The sequence below is a fragment of the Scatophagus argus genome, chromosome 15, assembly GCF_020382885.2.
Source record: "Scatophagus argus isolate fScaArg1 chromosome 15, fScaArg1.pri, whole genome shotgun sequence".
Classification (NCBI taxonomy): domain Eukaryota; kingdom Metazoa; phylum Chordata; class Actinopteri; family Scatophagidae; genus Scatophagus; species Scatophagus argus.
Window position 1 is genome coordinate 7,665,520 of NC_058507.1, and position 19,745 is coordinate 7,685,264.

At 40.0% G+C, this 19,745-nt stretch overlaps 1 long non-coding RNA gene across 1 annotated transcript; it reads left to right on the forward strand.

The window, feature by feature from the left end:
• Positions 1-62: 62 nt before the first annotated feature.
• Positions 63-19,519, forward strand: LOC124071647. Its single transcript, XR_006845355.1, has 5 exons — positions 63-122; positions 621-700; positions 1,145-1,173; positions 12,024-12,177; positions 12,923-19,519. It is a non-coding gene; the product is annotated as an uncharacterized LOC124071647 (long non-coding RNA).
• Positions 19,520-19,745: the final 226 nt, after the last annotated feature.

Here is a 19,745-nt window from a genome sequence, read left to right on the forward strand (position 1 = left end):
GCGATGCGTCACTGCTGGAGTCTCGTCAAATGCAAGCGATACAAAGGCTCGAACGTGAAATGGTTCGCCGAAAGCTCTCAGGTCCGACAGAGTAAAGAAATGAAAAAGAAAATGACTAAACGGTACGGGCAAAGAGAGTTGTATGAGACAGAGTGACAGAGACATAGAGAAGAGAGAGGGAAGCGCCTTCTTGAAAGCGTGTTTATACACGTAGCATGAATACAGCGAGGCAACTCACTGCAATTTCTCCCTGTCCCTAATTTCACAGTTTTCAATTACAGCATTAGCATAGTTCTGTGTTTGCATGTAAATTGCACATTTTAACGAAAAGGCCACGTTAGAATTGTTCTAATCATTTATTTTTCTTACATTACGTTTCCTAAATCATAAACTGCAGACAGAACTGGTAAGTTTCCATGTAAGTTCAGTGCTTCACTTTTCCTTGAAGAAGACAGAAAGTTTTACAAATTCCACGGCAGTGACACATCATTGATGTGTATTATACGGTTTTATTTCACCATTGCAGTGGTTCGACCAGGGGCTTGGACAGGAATTCTGCCCCCACCTCCTGAGAGAAAATCAGTATGAGCTTTTCCTAATTATTTCCTTGCAACCAACAGGAATTTTGGTGGACCATCCCCAGCCGTGGGCCCCTAGAATCATCAACACCTTTCACCTCACCGCTAGTGATGGAGCAAAGGTAGTGCTTTAAATGCCCCCTGGCAGAAATATGTAAATCAGACAACAGATGATGATGTACTGTGGACCACTGCGGCAGAAAAGAAACATACAAGAATAATGTTAAATATATTTGTAGCTCCAAATTGCTTGCATTTCAATAGAAAGCATCTAATTGTTACAAATACAAACTGATTTTGGGGAAAAAATAGTCCATAGTAAATTATTTATTTTGTTTCTTTACTTCCACTTGAACCATATTATTTTTTTTGAGTGTTCTTCAGTGTTGTTTTTAGACAGGGATACTGAGATATCACTAAAATTTTAAAGACCTAATTTGTTTAATACATCCCTTGAGATCAATATAATTTTACAATGGCGTTGTTGTCTAATTAGTCTCTGAACAGTGCTAAACCTCAGTCTACCCTAATAGATTTACTCTTTAACCTTCTGTCTTTACACACAGATGCAGGACAGTCTCAACGTCATATTATGGTGAGTTTCACATTTTTTTCTCTTTTGTGTTTTACTTAGCAAAAATGAAACAACATAATCTGCACTACAAGTAATTAGCCCAAAGATGTGCAAAAAAAATCTCAACTCAGATTGACATTATCATCAAAAGCCAGCCTTTGGCAATATCAAATAATTCTCTGGTCTTTTCTTTTGACATTAACATTGCCAGTTTCCTCCATTGTGGATGAACAATGCATTGAGCAGAAAGGCTGTATCTGACCTGTGGTCCATCAGAAAATAGGGCTCATTGTTGTTGGGCAGTGTAGTATGATGTCTGAGATGAGCTGAGGTCTCGGGCTGTGTGTTCACCGGCACAGTCCTTAGGTCTGAAAGGGCTCAGTTCTCTTTGGAGCCCACAAAAGGGAGCTGTGTAGTGGGATTGGTATGGCCAGATAAGATCAGGGCCTCTGAGGAAGTCTGGTCTGATTGCTACACAGGGCTGAGGTCAGGGGCAGGAGGAGCAGTTTACTCATCTAAGTATCAGCAGATCAGCGGGTTTGGTGGGGAGCTGCGTGTGTAATAGGTATAAAAGGATCAGTGTAATGTGATGGTATAAAAAGATAAAAATCAGAGAAGGGGTTGGAAGGCAGTGTACTGTAATGGCCCCAAAAGCGAGGGGATCAGAGATTTTGTTGTGTGTAGGTGTCTGCTCGTGTGTGTGTGTGTGTGTGTGTGTAGTCCTGTGTGCGCACACGCACAAATCTTTTTGATGGCTAAGAGAGCCACAGTGGGCTGTGATGAGAGCTGAAGGAGAGAGTGAGGCGATGGAGGGGATACAGGGAAAGGATGCAGGGGGAAAGACGAGTGCTTTGGAGGCTGCGTGTAAACAGGGCAGTGGTACACACAGTGCTGTTAACCAGCTGTGAAGCCTGCGCACAGTGGGAGATGAATTTACAAAGGATGTCTCCCTCTGATATCCAGGAGATGCTGCACTGATCTCTGCTCCACTGCTCTCGGCACACCATTGTAGTGCTAAGCACTGTTCCACTAATGGCACTTATATACCTTAATGCCTGGAAAACATTTACATTTTGCTTGCAGCAGAGGGAATGTGCGTGGCTGCGCAGGGGAGAAAGAGTGTTTGTGTGCGTGAGTGCATGAGAAATAGTTTTCTATCAACAGCATCTTCAGTCGATGAATCTAAGGTTTGTGAGGTTGTGTAATTTCCTTTACTCATCACACAGGTTAAGGAAATTGCAAGTACTCCCATGTCTTGCACATTAGTCCCTCCTTAGCAGATCCAGTGATATTACTCACCATACAGACAGAGCATTTTGTTACACTACACTGTCAGCATTACTGTCACAATGTTTCTTTTTTTTTCCATTTTTGAAGTGACTTCACTCCTCTGCACCACAGAATTGCTCTCCAATCTTTGGGGAATTTGGGATCTCAGCTCTAAAATTCACAGCTTAAACATGAGGAAAGCCATAACCAGGAAATGCCTGTAGTATTAGCAAGGTATCAGATTCATACATTCCCCCCTGAACAGCATGACTGCCCCTGAAAATCCCACATCCATATTTTATATCACAGAGAAGACAAGACACATGTGTTTCACCCAAGCTTTCAAAGCTGTTTCTTCCATTTATTTTATTATCCTTTAATGAATTTAATTAGTGGACATGTAATTAAATGCAATTGTGCTCACCCCCATAACACACACACACACACACACACACACACACACACACACACATGCACTCTTTTGGCTGTAAATTAATAGCTCAAAACAACATGTGCTATGTGAACAAATTTACTGGATTAAAAGGGGATTGATAATATTTTGGGATTGTATTTCACTATAAACGGCTGCACGTGGAAACAAAGGCTGCAGCCCAGGCTCATTAATCTTAGTCAACGGGTTGCCCGGGTGCAATTTGCATGTCCGAGGTGGTTGCACATGCTGCCTTTTGGACTAGGCTGTTGGATCTACCTCGATTTGGCCAGACCGTTAACGCCGCGTCAATCAAGGATAACCCAATAACAGTATGACAGAGGAAGGGAGAAAAAAACGTTTTCTCCTCGTTATTCACCCCACCACCTCCCCTGCCTCGCCTGTCTGCCCAACTCCTTATTTTAGTTAGCACTAATTACATTGGCCTGATGAAAAATGAAAACATTCTGTTGCATTTATTACTGAAAAGTAAAAATTTCACTTCTTCAAAGACTTGGACTTTCATTTTAACTATTTTATTTACAGGTATTTATTTCCCATCCAAACATGATAGTATTTGGTTTCAATGCTATATCAGATAGAGGTCTAGCTTTTTAGCCTTTCAGAAAATTTGGGGAAAATAATCACTTTTATCTGTAAAGAAAACTTTTTGGGTTAGTCTGTATTTTTTCGTCAGTCACAGTTTGGAGCTTCGCTAAGCCATTTAACTGCAGATAATTGGGTTGAGACGTGATGCAGTGAAGTTCAAAATGTAGCACAATTTCACAAGGCTGTAATCTCACCACTGGCTCCATACACTGAATTCTAATTATCTCGTCATGAACTTAAAAAAAAGAGGCAATGTTTTAATGGCTTTTTAACTCCATAAGAGGTGTGTGTGCTCACGTGTGTGTGTGTGTGTGTGCACGCATGCATGCATATGTGTATGTGCATGACATGGAAGTTGATACATGTGTACGTGTGTGTGTGTGTGTTTTTGTGTGTCAGACACACACAGAGACACCCACCATCCCCACACACAGACATGTGAATGCGGCTTGTGTCTGGTCTGGCCTCTCTACCTAGCTCTGCTGCCGAGGCTCACGCTGTGCTCTCCCCCCATCCCCTAATATCCTGGAGGCATTTTTCTCATTATCAAATATTGTTTGATGTCTTTGTTTCTTGATGATTAACCATGGTCACCAAACACTGGTCTGGATTGTTTAAAATTTAATTTTGGGGCTCTGAAGTACCTGCAGAGGGGCTGACTGGTAGGGACACCCGTATTTTATGTATGCTATTTTTCACGCTGAAATGCAAGAGGACACACATTGAAAAACACAATAAATCCTGGAGGAGAATCATTAGCGGAATACTGGTGGGTTTTATGACCATTGTTATTCAATGCTGTATTGAGATGCAGTATATTATTCTGTTTATTATGGGTTTATGGATTCAGTCCCATTTTGAAAATAATTATACTGCTCCTCATTCTACATAAATAAAGCTTCTCTCTTTATGCTTTTCTGTGTGTTTAAACAGAAATGTAGTGGTGCGTATGCACTGTGAATATTTATTTTTCCACTGATAGCAATTTTTAGCTTTTCAAAATTCTTTTTATTTGTGCATCTTTTCCATATTATTCGTGTTTTCACTGCACTGGTCTTGTATATATTTCTGTGGCAATTTGAAAATCATAAAGACTAACATCTTGCCTTAGGAATCAAAGATTTATGATTGAATCAATATTGTAAGCAAACAAATAGGGAAACAACACTCTCCCCTAATGTCAGCATGTCAAAACTATATTGAATACTTGAAATATCTGTGTATCTAAGGCTGAATAGCAGCCATTGTATCGGTCTAATGATATTATCCTCTGAAATTTGGAGTGAAAGAAAAATGGCAGAAATGAGGAGTACCATTGTCTGCCCCATTTTATTTAAACAAATTGCAAGAGCAGGGAGAGACACAGACTGAAGGGGAGACTGAGCGAGGGAGAGAGAGACAAAAAGAGAGAGAGAGAGAGAGTGCTCTGTAAATGAAAGGTTATGCGTCGTCCCATGTGTTTGTATTGTCAATAACTGGAGAAGGCTGTCAAGAAAGTGGGGAGATAAAGGTCAATAACTCAAGCAAATGTGTTTGTATTTGTACACTCCTGCTGATAGCACAGCAAACGTCAGGGCCTGTGTCTGACACCCCACAACAATAACACAAATAGTGGGGCTAGCACTAGAATAGTCATTATTATTGTTGCTGCTGGAAATGAGAGGGAACCTCAGCACATGGCTGTGACAGCCGGCGCAGTGTCACTCAAACGTCACTCCATAATGAAACATGCCGGAGATCCGAAAAGGCGATGATAAAGTGTAAACACAAAGAGATAATGTTGCTGGATCATTTTGATATTTGCCTTATCTTCTTGTCTGAGGATAAATATGATCGTTAGTGTGTTGTTTTGGGAGCACTTGAGACAAATGTAAATATTGGAATAATTAGGGCTGTTGGTTTTATTTATTTTTCCTTGAAAATAAAGTCCCTAAAATTAGATTTTCTTTTTAATGTGATTTGTCACTCAATCAGAAACACGACTTCTCAATAATAATTTTAAACTAATCCAAATGTGGTATTTGTGAATTGTCCTTTTTTCCCAATAAATGATTGGTTAGGATTTTTTTCATTTTCCTAAATAAATTAAATTTGTGAGACTTGTTTTTGCCACACAAGGTTAAGCAGAAATGTGAAAGCTTATTTATTTTCCATGATTCCTATATGTGTTCAAGTGTTTTTTTATTCCACAGCCATTTAGTGTGTCTCTGTGGCCTTGAGTGTAATAAATGTGCAATTAACAGACTTAACTAATTCATGAGGAACATTGTGAAACTAACGAAGGGCATAACTACTGTACAGACGCTGCTGTCATTGGTGAATATTGTTATTGTTCTGCTTTTAATTGCTGGTGGAGGAGGAGGAGGAGGAGGAGGAGGAGGAGGCATGTTTTGAATATACGTCCTCAGTTACCATAGCAGAAAAAGAAACACAAGCTCCCTCCTGACAGTTATATCTAACGTCAGGGCTACGTGGAGGTGTTAACTTCTCTGGATTAACCAGTTACCAAACAAATGACCCTTTTTAAAGTATAGGACAAAGAGATCAGATATAAGTAGCAATGCTTTAAATAACAGCGTGAAATCCTCTGGCCATTCAGCTTTATCTGTGGTCAGAGAAAAGCTGCCTGTATTTATGTGTCTTATTAACACAGAGACTTCCTTGTTTTGATACCAGATACAATTTCTGATATTTTAACCGTTGTCACTGTGGAATCACCATTGAAGTGTGTGTTTCTTTCTTTGATGTAATGGCAATAATAAAAGCTGTAAATCATTTTTAGGTCTATATATATATTTAAAAAAAAACATACAGCTTTGTTACGACTCATTCCGTGCTTACATTTAGGTGTATACCCGAGAAGCGTATATTCTGTTGAATCATCAGCACGCAAGGCCACAAAATTTGCAAACGTGAGCAGATGAAGCAAAATGTACTTTTAGTTAGCGTATAAAGTCCATAGGGGAAAGTGGATCCCTCTTTCTCTCTGTCACCCTCTCCCCAGTCAGTTTGTTTGTTGGCTGTGGAGCCTCGTAGTGGTTTACATTACATATGATTATGTAAATCTGAAGCTGTTCCTGTGCATTATGGGCCAACGCATTGTCAAGATCTTTTCTAAAGCAGTCAAGTAGCTATTTCTGAATTCTTTTATTATCTGAGAGTGCAACAAAGAAAGTCTTTTGTTCACTGTTTGCCGCACACACACACACACACACTCTCACTCACATGCATACACAAACACACATACTTGAGCACCTCTCCCGACGCTGTCCATGACTTACTACTGTCCCCTAGTGGTGCTCGACTCCATAGTCTCTCTTAACTCTCCATTTCCATCAACTTTCCACTGTTCCGTTCACCTGACTTCCCCCCCGTCTTTGTCCCACTCCCCCTCTGTGTGCCTTCTCTCTCTGCCTTATCATGCTCAAACATTTAAAGGGCTGATTTGTTGTATTGTATGACAGAGAGCTCCAATTATGCATTACTGTGTCCACAGTTGCTTTGCCTTCAATGGCAGGCTCAAACAGTGTCAACAAAAACAGGAACCCTGATGTTTTGTGGCTATTGTGAGGCCAGAGCTCGTGTCAATAAGGTATTGTTTAGTCAGAGCGCCACACCGAAACTGCAGTGAGAATGTTATCAGACCTGTGGAAAAAGGGTGTGTGCATAATAGTGCTAAAATGTAAGTATGATTGTTTGGACAAGCCTGACACAAATGCACATGAGGAACAGTTCTGGTGTTCTCTCGCCTCTCCACACTGTTTTTTTTTTTTTACTAAGCTGAGATACACAGCATACACTTTCATTTATTTATTTATTTATTGAACAAAAAACCCTTTCCATCTGAAACTTTTTTTTTTTTTAATCCCATTCCATAATTACTTCTGGATTATTTATTCTTTATTCTAACATATTTTTAGTAAGGTCAAAAGAGTACTCTCTTATTCTCCATCCTCCATTCCTTCTACTAACAGTATGCATTTTTATACTTTTTTGTTTTCCTTTCCTGATCACTGTTATTCCAGCCCTAATTGGTGTGATAACCTGGAACAGTGCTAATAAACAATAGGGTAAAAGGGTCAGTCTTCGCTGTTGGTGCATGAACACACACACACACACACACACACACACACACACACACACACACACACACTCACACACACAGTTTGAGTCACTCATGTCAAATGACCAATTATACAGGTTATAGAGAATGGCACGTCCGTCTCCGGTGCCGCGTCCCTCCTGGGATGGCTCTCCAACGAGAGGGCTATCACTCAAACCCAAACCACATTCATTCATTAGCCTGTTAAGATGGGCATCAATTATTCATTAAGAAGGTGGCCAGTGGATTATTTCTGTCAGCACCGGTCTTATTGTATCAAAGGTTGATTATGGCTTGGTTGTTTTAATATGCACTATTGTCTGTGTGATCAATCAAAATAAAAGATGGATTAAAACTTTCTGAAATAACAACATATATGAATTTAAAATTTTGCTTTTACATTTTATTTGGATCAGTTTAGTTTGAAGGTTTGTTTAAATCTTTCACATCAGCCCGATTACTTGAAATTTAAATATTTGTCTGAACAGCAGCATTAACTTGGTGAGAGTGCAGTTTGGACATCATTTTCTCATTACTCAGCACCATTCAACCAACTTAAAGTCGACATATCGTATGATATCATGTCTTCTTGATTTATGAGTAAAATGTGCTCACCACCTTGCCTTTATTATTCCTGTCTCTCACTAACAATCTTGTGCTCACTTCTTTTTCTTTTTTCCGTGGCATCATCTCCAGAATTCACACTCACATCACTCTGTAAAATCGTTTTATAAGAATGTTAAAAAGTCCTGTGGGGATTTTTTTTTTAGAGAAACTCTCTCAAAGGGCAACTAGTAAAATAGCTAAACTGGAGGACTGAGAAAGTCTTTGCTGAGACTGAAAGCATGAATTAGTACAGTCCACTGTTTCCTGCGTGCAAATCCCACCATAGACAAGAAGTACTGATGACATTGTGTGTAATATAATTACACTAGCACTTAAATATTTGGTATTACAGATACATACATACATTTCTCATCTACTGTTTATTCTGATATCACTAAGGCGTCAGTGTGAATGATAATTTTTTTTTTTATGTGAAATGAGAGGATTTTAATTCTCTTCACAAAATTGAACATGATTAATACATGAAGGTGGTTGTCTTCATTTTTACAACAGATTGTCAATGCAGTATTTCTGTTCATACAATATTATGAAACGCCTGCACATTAACCTACTTTTTCCCTTCCTTTGACCTGCAGAATACCTTTTGAAAAAAATGAGCAAGTAAAGTGGCATTTAAGCAAACAGGTCATGAGTGAGGCAATGTTTTAGCAAATACAGATGGAGTGTTTGCGAGATTAGCATCCTGTTACAACACATAGCAGCACACTTCAGTGTCATGTTTGCAATGCTTTTTGATGACAAATTTGACCTTCTGACTTCAGAAAAGTAGTTCAAAGCAGCAGATAGCATTCAGCGGAGCAGATATGGCATGTAAATATACACCATGTAAACAATTCCTTCCTTCTTTATCAGAGAACATTTTGGTACACTTTTTGATATGTTTTTACCTTACTTGACTTTTTCATTGACTTATATGTTTGTATTTTGTATCTACAGAATATACACATGTGGTTTATATGTGTCACTGTTTTTAATGTAGATATTTGGTTTGCGTTACCTTTCGTAAAGCAAAAAAAAAAAAAAAAAAAAAAGTCCACATATAGTCTTGCTATTTGTAGAACGTAGTGTTCTTCACAGACTTGCATCATACAGGCTGCAAACACAGCTACATTTCCACGCACGCAGTCAGAACTTCATGCGGTCAGAACGCTAGATCACTCCTCTTCATGTATTTTACCCCAACCTCTCGTCCCTGCACCAAGCCCTGCAAGTGTTAAAACAATATCCAAGTGCCATGTTGTCGCACAGTGTCACCACTTCATAAGTTAGAAAAATTCATTGAGGGGAAAAAAAACATGGGTGTGTCGCTGTTCTCAGAGCCATAATGAAGGATAAACACTGAGACGATGTGACAGAGCGCAGACCTTGGACTTGGCCCTCAGCTTTGAGCCACAGCAGGCGCTTACACATGATGCAATGACAGCTCCTTGAGATTGTGGTCAAATTAGTTCTTGCTTGGTGTAAAGAAACTATTCATAACAGCAAAAAAAAAACCAAAAACAATTTTTCATATAGATCAACATGGCCATCTGGTTAAATTCACATATGCTATACCTTATTCATGCACCTCCTTTGCTGCTCTCTGTGGATTTGCTTAATTTTCTGTCTTCCTTTTTCCCTCAGGTTTGTGCAGCACTTGCAGAGTGAGACTCTCTCAAGAATGTGTCTAATTTAGTGGCTAAGAGGCAGATTTATACCTGTGCTAGTTATGGAGAAGGTTGCTCCCCCGAGAAGCCCAATGACTGTTTACGGGCGGCCAGACAGTGCCTTAGCAGATGATGAAGCACCTGCCAGAGTTCCCCTCATGTCTGTTCCATCCCTTTCTGTCTGTCTGCTCGCCTCCCCTCCTCTCACTTTCTTTCTTCTTTCATTCTTCCTTCTTTCTCTCTTTCTCAGCCCTCACTCCTTCCTGCCTCCCACCCTTTCTCTTTCTCTTGCTTTTGTTTCTTTTCTCAGCAGAGCCTCATCTCCTTCAGTTACCATGGAGTTGTGCATTTTACAACCATTCCCACTGCTCTCCCCGGAGTGAAACCATCTACTTACTACGTCTACCACTGAGAATAAGAGAGTTTTCGTCTCCATGTCCCTCCACCATTCTTCCCCCTCCCTCCCTCCTTCACACACGAACTGGATAGACAAATTGACAGCAACACACACAGACACATACACCAGCAAACAGAACTGTGGTCAGGTTTTGTTTATGACAGGGAAAGGCAATATCGAGATTGTTTCAGAGTAGTGTCATCACGTGAAATGTATCGCTGTCAGGAGTGTGTTTTATACGTCTGGGCCCTTGGCTGAAGCCATTTTGGGAAACAGAAAATATCATATCATATGACCTCCTCTGGTATAAAAGTAAACTATCGGCTATAAATCCGATACACAACTACAGTAGGCCTAGTGTGTGTGTGTGTGTGTGTGTGTGTGTGTGTGTGTGAGGAGGACGGGAAGTGAGTTCTCTATGACATGGAGCTCTCTCATAAAATAAAGATCAGCTGTTTCTCACAGTAAATTCTAATGAAGATGCTGGGAATGTATTTGCTGATGTATAGAAAACTAGAAGTGTTGTGGGTTTCCTAAAGTGAACAAAACAGTGACCATGCATTTTATTTTTGATTTCAGCTTACTCTACCTCTGCATACCGATTTCAAAAAATCCCTACCATTTTCTCTGTTTTTTGTTTTTTTTTAACGGTCATTTCAAAACTTTTTACTAGAAGACACAAAAGAAATGACTTCATTTCCCACAACTGCAAATCAAAAGACTAAATACAAACCAAATACTCTGCCAGTTCCAGTATGTCAACTTTTCAAAGGTTTCATTTCATTTATTTCCCGAACTGAAGCTTCTAATTTTGGTTGGCTCAAAATTTATATTTCCTTCAGTAAAACCCAATAAAGATTTTATAAATCCCCAAACACATTATTTATGTTTCTCCTTATGTCATTTAGATATTAAATCATCAGGCGTTGACCAGTTCTTGGTCACAGTGCTGTAATCCAAGTTCTTCTTTCTCTTAAATTTCCAGGCTGCATTATACTCAATGGGCCGTAACTCGTTAATGTATGTGGTATGATTTTGCACCTGTAATTAAGTGTCAGTTTATAAACACACAAACACTAATAATACCCAGTGCTTTTCTAGGGAGAGCCTAGTGGTGGCAATAGCTCATCCATCAATGTCCCTAATGAGGCTCCACATAGACAAGTCAGTGGAGGCTTCCTGGGCCGCTCGTTCTTATTTTTCATGCTCACTATGATAACCACCCAAATCCCTGGTAAGATGATATCTGCCAAGATTGGGAAGATGTTTTTTTGTGTGTGTGCTTGTGTATTTGTGTGCATGTTTGGATGCTTACGGTGTGTGTGTGTGTATTTGGGTGCTGTTCAAAGTTCCCATTAACCTCGCTGTCATTTTGGTGTTGATGATGTTAATCAAAACCAGCACCATTAAGTGCGAGGTGGTTAATATGGCTTCTCTTTTCAGTGTCGCCATTAATAACATGATGCAGAGAGGCCAACTTGAGGAGCTAATGAGGTGTCACAGGTCATTTCAACCAATCAGAAGCCACCACAGGACATTAGCCAAACAAAGGCCTTGGCTCTGCTACACTGTGCTATTGGGACAACATGGCGTGTAAGGGAGAACGCAGTTAGAGCAACAATAATATACTTATTAAGCTGGGACAAGCTGACACCAGAACTTTGTGCAGATCTTGTTTATTTATGGTCTCAGCAAACCCAACATTTTCCACTGAAGTTCTTATGCAGCTTATGAATGATAATCCTCATCCTGTTTGTTTGAATTATCGGTCTCTCCATGTCTCTCTCGCAGGCCGCAGAAGCAAACAGCACAGAAAGACGTCGACATGTTTAGCTAAGAGACAGATCTACACTTTCAGAAGCTGAGGGCCTTGCACTGTGGGATGGATTTCATGCTCCGGGTTGGCACAAAACCAGGACTGAGAGTGGGCCTGGAATCCTGCAGGGTATGTTTCTCAACACAACATTTACAGCGTCATAGAGAGTGCTGATGGCACTTTTGAGGGACTTATGATAGCAGAGGTCAGTATTACTGATGGCTGAAGTGCCCATAAACAGTGTGCATCTCCGTCTGAGCCTTACATGTGTCTGGTACTTGGAAGCAAAGTGAGAAGAAGTTTATTATCTTTTCATAATACTACTGTCACCAATACTCTTTTTAGGATCAGACCGAATGCCAAGCTACTGTCTATTTTTTTTAATATTTATGTGTTGTTGTTTTTTTTTAATTAATAGATCCTTAATCCAGCCCAATAAAATGACAAGGAATAGGGAAAAAAAATCCAAATTAGCAAAGCACCACATTAACAATGTACAACTTTAAAATGTGAAAATGACGAACTGGTTACCATTGTCCTTTCAGTCAAGCGATCAGTCATGATCCAGTGCTAAATGTGTTGGGGTCACTTACTGTACACAATTTAATAAGTAGCTGATTTTTTTAAGTAAGAATGTAAATGAGTGGGTCATAAAGTCAGACAATATTTGATAATTTTCTCTTGAACAAACCTCTTATTTTACTGCGTAGCTCTCTCTCCCAAAATCCCAAATATTTAATATCACTTCAGAGACTTACTGATGATTCCCAATGTTCCCATCCACCTTGTGACTAGTGCACGATAATAAGGAGAGACCACTCTTGAAATACTTGTGGACTACTTGATATTTTTTTATTTTATTTCTGTGTGTCAGAATGAAAGCAGTCAGCGTGTCGGCGGGTAATGACAGAGGAAGTGACGTCTGACAACTATGGCCTGCCACCGCGGTTGGTTCTATAAGAGCAGAAGGAGGTGGTCACGTCTCAACGCTAATGGAGGAGGAGAAAATGGCCGTGTCAGTCCTGTCAACGTATTATGTTTTAAGCCTAGACAGTTGTTGTCGCTCTTGCAGGCCCATAATTTTATGCCATTAAAAGTGCCAAGGAGGAAAGAGTGAGGGAAGAAGGAAGGGAGGTGGAGGGTGGGCTCTGAAGTGAAAGCAGTTGTAGGGGGTTTTCTACCTCTTGTTCCCTTCATGCCTGATTCCCTGCTACTTTTGTGCTGGAAACTTTTGGCATTTCTTGAAAGCATAAAGACTAGTTGGGGCTTTAAAGTGATCATAAAGTCAATCATGTTGGCTTGAATTACCCAGCAATCTCTGTCAGTTAGTCCGCTCTTAGCCACTACGGCATGAGATGTGTGTGGGAGTGGGGTGTAGACATGTGCCTGTGTGTGTGTGTGCATACGTGTGTGATCCTTTGTGTGCATTAATGTACATACTGTAAATGTGTATGAGACGGGAGAGGTAGAAGTCAGGCTGAAATGAGCGGTGGTAGTTGGAGAGGACTAATTTTCATGCTTGATTGCAAGTAAAGTCCTAAAACACTGATAAAAGTAAAAAACTAAGTAAAAGAATAGAATTTTAATTTTTAGAGAATCCTAGATGTTTAGAATACTTTTAAAAGCAGAGAATTAAAACAAACCATGGGGCCAAATTATAATGCCCTGCAGGTCCAAGCAACTCTGACACTTCTTTATGAATTGCCACTAATCGAAAAATGTTGGCGGGAATTACTGTCACTTGTTCTGATTTGTATGCATGACAACCTTTTTCATCTCAAAGAATTCTAGACCCCACAAGGTCTTTACATTATGGGCAAACATTTGCAATTATGATGAACTCTGCCAGCTTATCTCAAAAGGAACAGGTTCGTACTGATGGACAAGTAGACGTTTTAATGAAATAAACTGCTTTGAGCTGATGAAATAAAGATTGCTCCACCTCAGGGCACACTCAAATTAAATTATCAAGATGACTGCATGCATGCCGCTCCCATTAACTCAGGTATGGTAACAGCCTAATCACACTGCACTTGTTCTTTATAATGTTTGTGAAGCAACTACTTTGGATGACAGTGGATGATGCATGCAAGGAGTTTTTCATCTTCTGTCCTACTTATCAGCTCTCTCCTGTGATGGCTAAAAGCCTCCCAGATTTTCTTTTATTCCATTCAGAGGGATGAACTAATGTTAAAACCATGTGTTGTCCCAGGAGGCTGAGCGAGTGGACACTGTGATCCATGTAGTTTTATGCGTGCAGATAAACATGAGCCCGACGGCTTGTCAGAAGCCTGTGGAAGGAGCCCAGAGTCCTCTGCCTTAAAACAATGTTGGTGTTGGGGCGAGAGGGACTGTGAGTGGCAATGGGAAACACCTGTGCTGGGGTGAGCAGCCGGACAGTTTGTTTGGTTGGAAGGGGGGTGGGGGTTTACCACTGTTAGAAAAGGAAGATAAGGCAAGCGGGAGGTATAAAGCCAGTTGGAAAGGCCACTACATCGTAGCCATTTGCTGCTGAGGAGTGGAGGTCTGAGGAAATTAGTTACAGTAATGTCTTGACTGTTGCCCCTTAAATTTTAACACACATGTGCTGGGAGTAAAGAGCCCAAGGCTGAGGGTTGGGAGGGCCTGTATGTGTTCATGCATATACAGACACATTAGCTGAGACCATCAGAATTATAGCTTTTGTTAAGGTAGAGAAAACACAGCGCAACGTTGAATTTAGAAATATGACTTCAATATTTAGCTATGTCTCCCAATGGTATTTTTGTACCGATGCTTTCTATTCTCCAAAATTCTCTAATGTCAGAAATTTAAACAAAGGCATTCTGTTTCAATATCATAATATTTGAGTAAAGATTTGGCTCTGCCGTGAATGCAGAGCCTATTTTTGGATTTAGTCTCTCTCTGTGAGTAACAGCAGGTTTCAGGAATAAGCACAGCCACATAGTAAAAGCCCGTGGCAGCGTTTCAGACAATCTCTGCAATAACGGATTTTTTTTTCTCTTTTTCATATGTATTCTGACTTTTTGTTGGCTTGCATGTCTTCAAGATGTATCGATTATCAAAAAAACCTTTTAGCAATCCCAGCAGCTTATAAAACTTATTTTCCTTATGGTAAAAGGCTTGTTACTTTAACAACTTTCATTAAAAAGTTAATATTCATGTTAAAATGTGTTGAAAACGCCTCTACTCCATACATGTATCAATACAGAATGATTAATTCATTTATTTCTGTAAAGCAGCAAAAAAAGGTTTAAACCATATAAAGTTAAGGCATGTCGGTTTTATTGGTTTTTAAATAATACCTGGCTGTGAAAACGTGTGCACGCAGTATAAACATGGGAATCCCAAATGAAACAAAGAACGCACAACACAGCACACGTTTTTACAGCCAAACATCACACTGTGCTGGATATCCATCAGCCTCTCCTCAGTGGCCCAACGCTCCCCCCCCTCAAGTCAGGTTGATCATTCCATCTCCTGCCTCTCTATCCTGAGGTGCCTGCTGTCAATTTATCAGACTCTTCCTTTTAATTTCATACTTTCCACAGTGTAAGCATCCATCTCCGCTGTAACACAACACCGTTAGAGGGTTCAGAAGAAAGCAGTGTGAAACAGGCTGGTGTGTAGCCCACAACTGACAGGAGAAGCGGGTTGTGATGGAGTAATGATATCATGAAGGGGGAAAAAAAGTATACTGTACACACAGTTTGCAGTTCTGGCTGTACATTTTCCATGTTTTGGTTTACATCAAATGGTTTCAGTATTTGTAGTTAATAAAAAAATAAAAATACCCTTTTGAGACAAATTTACATAGCAATTAGAATTGCTTCCATAATATAAATATGAAGCGTAATACACTGATAATATGTCCTGCTGCTTATAAAACCATGAAACCACAGGCAAGCATAAGATACAGTCATTTAATGGATATTACTGTATCTGTATTCTGAACTGACATTTACAGTATCAGTGGGTGAATCTGGCAGTCATACAGTATTATAATCTTAAGTATTCATATTGATAAATGATAAATCAGATGTATTTTAGGAATCGAGCGAGCAATCAGTAGATTATATTCATTGGCATCAGTGCTCTTCCCTTGATACGTCTGGAATTTGAAAATAAAGTAAATCTGTATGAGATTTGACACATAAAATATCATTAAATTTAATCTTAATTTAGGATCCCTCAAACCTTCTTTCTATTGTCCTTTCCTGGTCTTTCTCTCTCTCTCGCCGTCTCTCTGTGTGCGTCTAACAAAATTAATTACTGTATGTTTTATTTCATGGAGGTGTCAGGATGAAATGATGAATGGCTTGTAATATCAAAAGATTAAAGACACAATGCAATGAAGGACGCACATGCTTACACTGTGGTAGCGCTTACATGCAGACACATGTCCTCACACACACTCACACACACACACACATGTACACAGACAGTCTCTGGGGCCATTGATATCTAGTTTCATATTTGATATTAACTTACTGAGGGGGGGTGAGTATGGCCACAATGTCATTACCAGTGGTAGAGGGGAATAATAGAAGTGAACTTTTCAAAAAGGTCTTTATAATTGCAGCCTGGGCCTTTCTTGATAAAATTCCATATTGATATGTACACTGGTCCCCTCATTATGGCCACAGATGAAAAAGAGCATTTCAGCGTTCTTTAATGAGCGCTGTACCAGTGAAGGTCATCTTAATGGGGTTCAACTTGCTGTTGGGAGCCAGAGGTAATATTCTAATGAGAAAGAGCCACTACACCACTCTAGTTAATTCTGTAATTGCACCCGTGGATGCCATTTTATTGTTGCCTGTGCAGAGGTATTGAAGTGCTTTGTTGTCGTTTGCAACATTGCCTGTCCTCCCTGGTCTGGTTTGGTGGTCCAGTCAAAGCTTGGATACATGCAATGTGTGTGTGTACACAGACACACTCTCATTACCATATTTTAAATCCACTTCGCACACCATACCATCTTTTATTGGAAGCTACAGTTTATTCATTGCTTACTTATGGGTGGAGGGACATCTGAACCACCTAGCAAAAAGAATGAATATTAACCTCAGCGCAGAGCAGTGCGGAGCGAGGACAGCAGGAATGTTCATGTGCATTTGAGCATGTGTTGGCTGTGTTTGTCTGTGCATGGGCTGATTTTAAATTTGCCTGAGTGCATGTGTGTGTCCAAACAGAAAAAAACCCCTTTATGCCTGAGGCTGCTTCTCCTCTGAATCTTAGTCTATTCTTTGGAATAACACAAACTTTTGCATATTTCAGTTACAAAGTGTATTTCTGCATGGAGTTTCCTCTATATTGTCATTGCTATTTAACATTTTCAGATTGTTAGCAGATTCCTATTTATTATATTAAAAGAGTAGAGAGAGTGTCAGTGAGTGTTGTCAGACTCCAGATGTACCAAAACAAAAAACATTCTAAGTCAGTGAAATAGAACAAGAGAACCAGAACTTTCTAACTCTACACCATAGATTTATTTTTCACTTTCAAACTTGTAATATTCAGCCCCAGCCAACACTGACCCAAGTAACATCACTTCCTGCAATTTATCCCATTGTCAGGAAGAAGGGTTTATACCATCGTTTTCACATATTCAGGACTCCCCAAGATGTGTAAAATTGGTGGAGTACCCCTTTAAGCATATATAGTTAAATCGCAGATTATATGAGGAGTACAAAGTAGAAGTAGGAATTTAATTGCCTGTTTTCCTTGAGTCCATTCTCTGAATAACTGTCCCCGTGAAGCATGTTGACAAGATGAATGGACGGACAGAAGGCACGTGGCGCCCATCTGCGGCTGCTCGGTGGCCTTTCCTCTGTAGCAACCCTCACATCGGCTCTACACTCAGATGAGAAACAGAGCAGTGTGTACTGTAGCTCTGGTACCACCCATGTTTGGACTTACAGTAGCATTTGGTCCAGTGCGTTAATGTCTTGAGACAGTCATAATTTCGGAAATACCATCTGATGTTAATGTCTATAATCTGTAATAGGTGCATTTTTCTGGTTAGTATTGTAAGAGGGCAACTTCAGATTATACATGTCAGTAGTACAAGAGTGACTACTTCAAGAGTCATTTGATAGAAAAATTGGGTCTCTAAAGAAAAAAAGGGTGAATAACATAAACTAAAACAGGCTTTGAGATTTCCCCCATTCCTCTTATTATTCCCTCTTTACAGGTCAAGTCATTTTACACGAATACTTCCACCATGACTTGTATGCACATGGGAGATGCATGAGGTTAAAGGTCATACAGCTTACCCCCCTTTCTGAGGCAAAAATAACTTTCAGAGTCACGAATCATCAACATTTGACTTCCCATCCAAAACTATTTCAGTCCAAGACAATGATGAAAAAGATGTAACTAAAATTTGTAGAGTGAAAGCTTCGGGGCATACACTCTTTGGGGAATTAAAAAATGAGCAATTTGTCAAATTTCATTCAACGTGCTCAAGTGTAGATGAATTTCAATATGTCTCCTTGGACTGACTGAAATAGCAGAGTGTAGAAGAGAGCACATACTCCATATGATTCAGGTGGTTGTGTAAAAGTCTGAGAGTTTTAAAGGTGATAAAAAAAGGCAAAGCAGTGAATATCATCTTGTAGATAAGACAGCCACCCTGTTTTCCACAGGCTACATCCGTTTTATCGCATCTGGCAGCAAATTAAGGCACGTGTGGCAGGGGGGAAGGACGATTGAAAATGAAACCTGAGGCTAAGACTGCATTCAGCCTGACTGCTTTCTTCCCTCAACGCTGACATTAGGCTTTGATTCTCACATGAGATCCTCTGATGATGATGATGATGAACCATAAAAAATGATATAGCTCAATAAAAGTACAAAAAGGCGCGAATTCATAAAGAGGACCTGAGGGCCATGTTAGGTTTGGTCCGTGCCAATGCATTTTTTCTCCCTCTGTGGGCTTTTAGAGATGATTACCTTGGATATTTATGGCTGAAACATTTTCTGATTTGAGGGAGTAAGTGTGGCTGGATGTTTGTGTCTGCTGGCTCTTACAATGCTGCACACATCCAGTAGAGTGGGTTTTCTCTTGCCATTACCCAAGATATATGACCTGTTATCCATGAAAAACCGGTATAATGTAGTATTGTTGTCATCACTGTCATCATAAATAGCCCTGGAAAAAACCTACTGTAATAAATGAGCGGTGACAGAATTGGGAAACCGACTGATATTGACACACCGATTGAAAGGACAAATGAGATGGTTGCCGGAGTTTTCTCGGTCACCTTGAAAGTCCAAAAGTTACAAATGGCTTACATGCCTTCATATATCATAATGAGACCATGCATGCCGATACAATGTATTGACACAACAGTTTTGTGTCAATACATTGTGGAAAATCAACTGCTATCTGCAGCCAAGAAACAGCTGGAACATATCGGACCTCTCCTCTCCTCTCCTCATTGATTCTTTTATCCTCTGCTCTCTATTGAAACAGTGTAGACTGGAGAAGGCGGGTTCTAGCGAGCGCCAGCTCCCTCCGTTTCAAGCAGCGTGTGATGTGACTTGAGCCGTGTGATCTTCACGAGAGAAAACCCTGATGCATACAGGAAATAATCAGGGCAGCACAGGCAGGGTTCAGAGGAATGCAAATATTTTCAGAGTGCTTAAAAAACAATACCACACACGTACAGCATACCGCCAAATGCTACCCATCC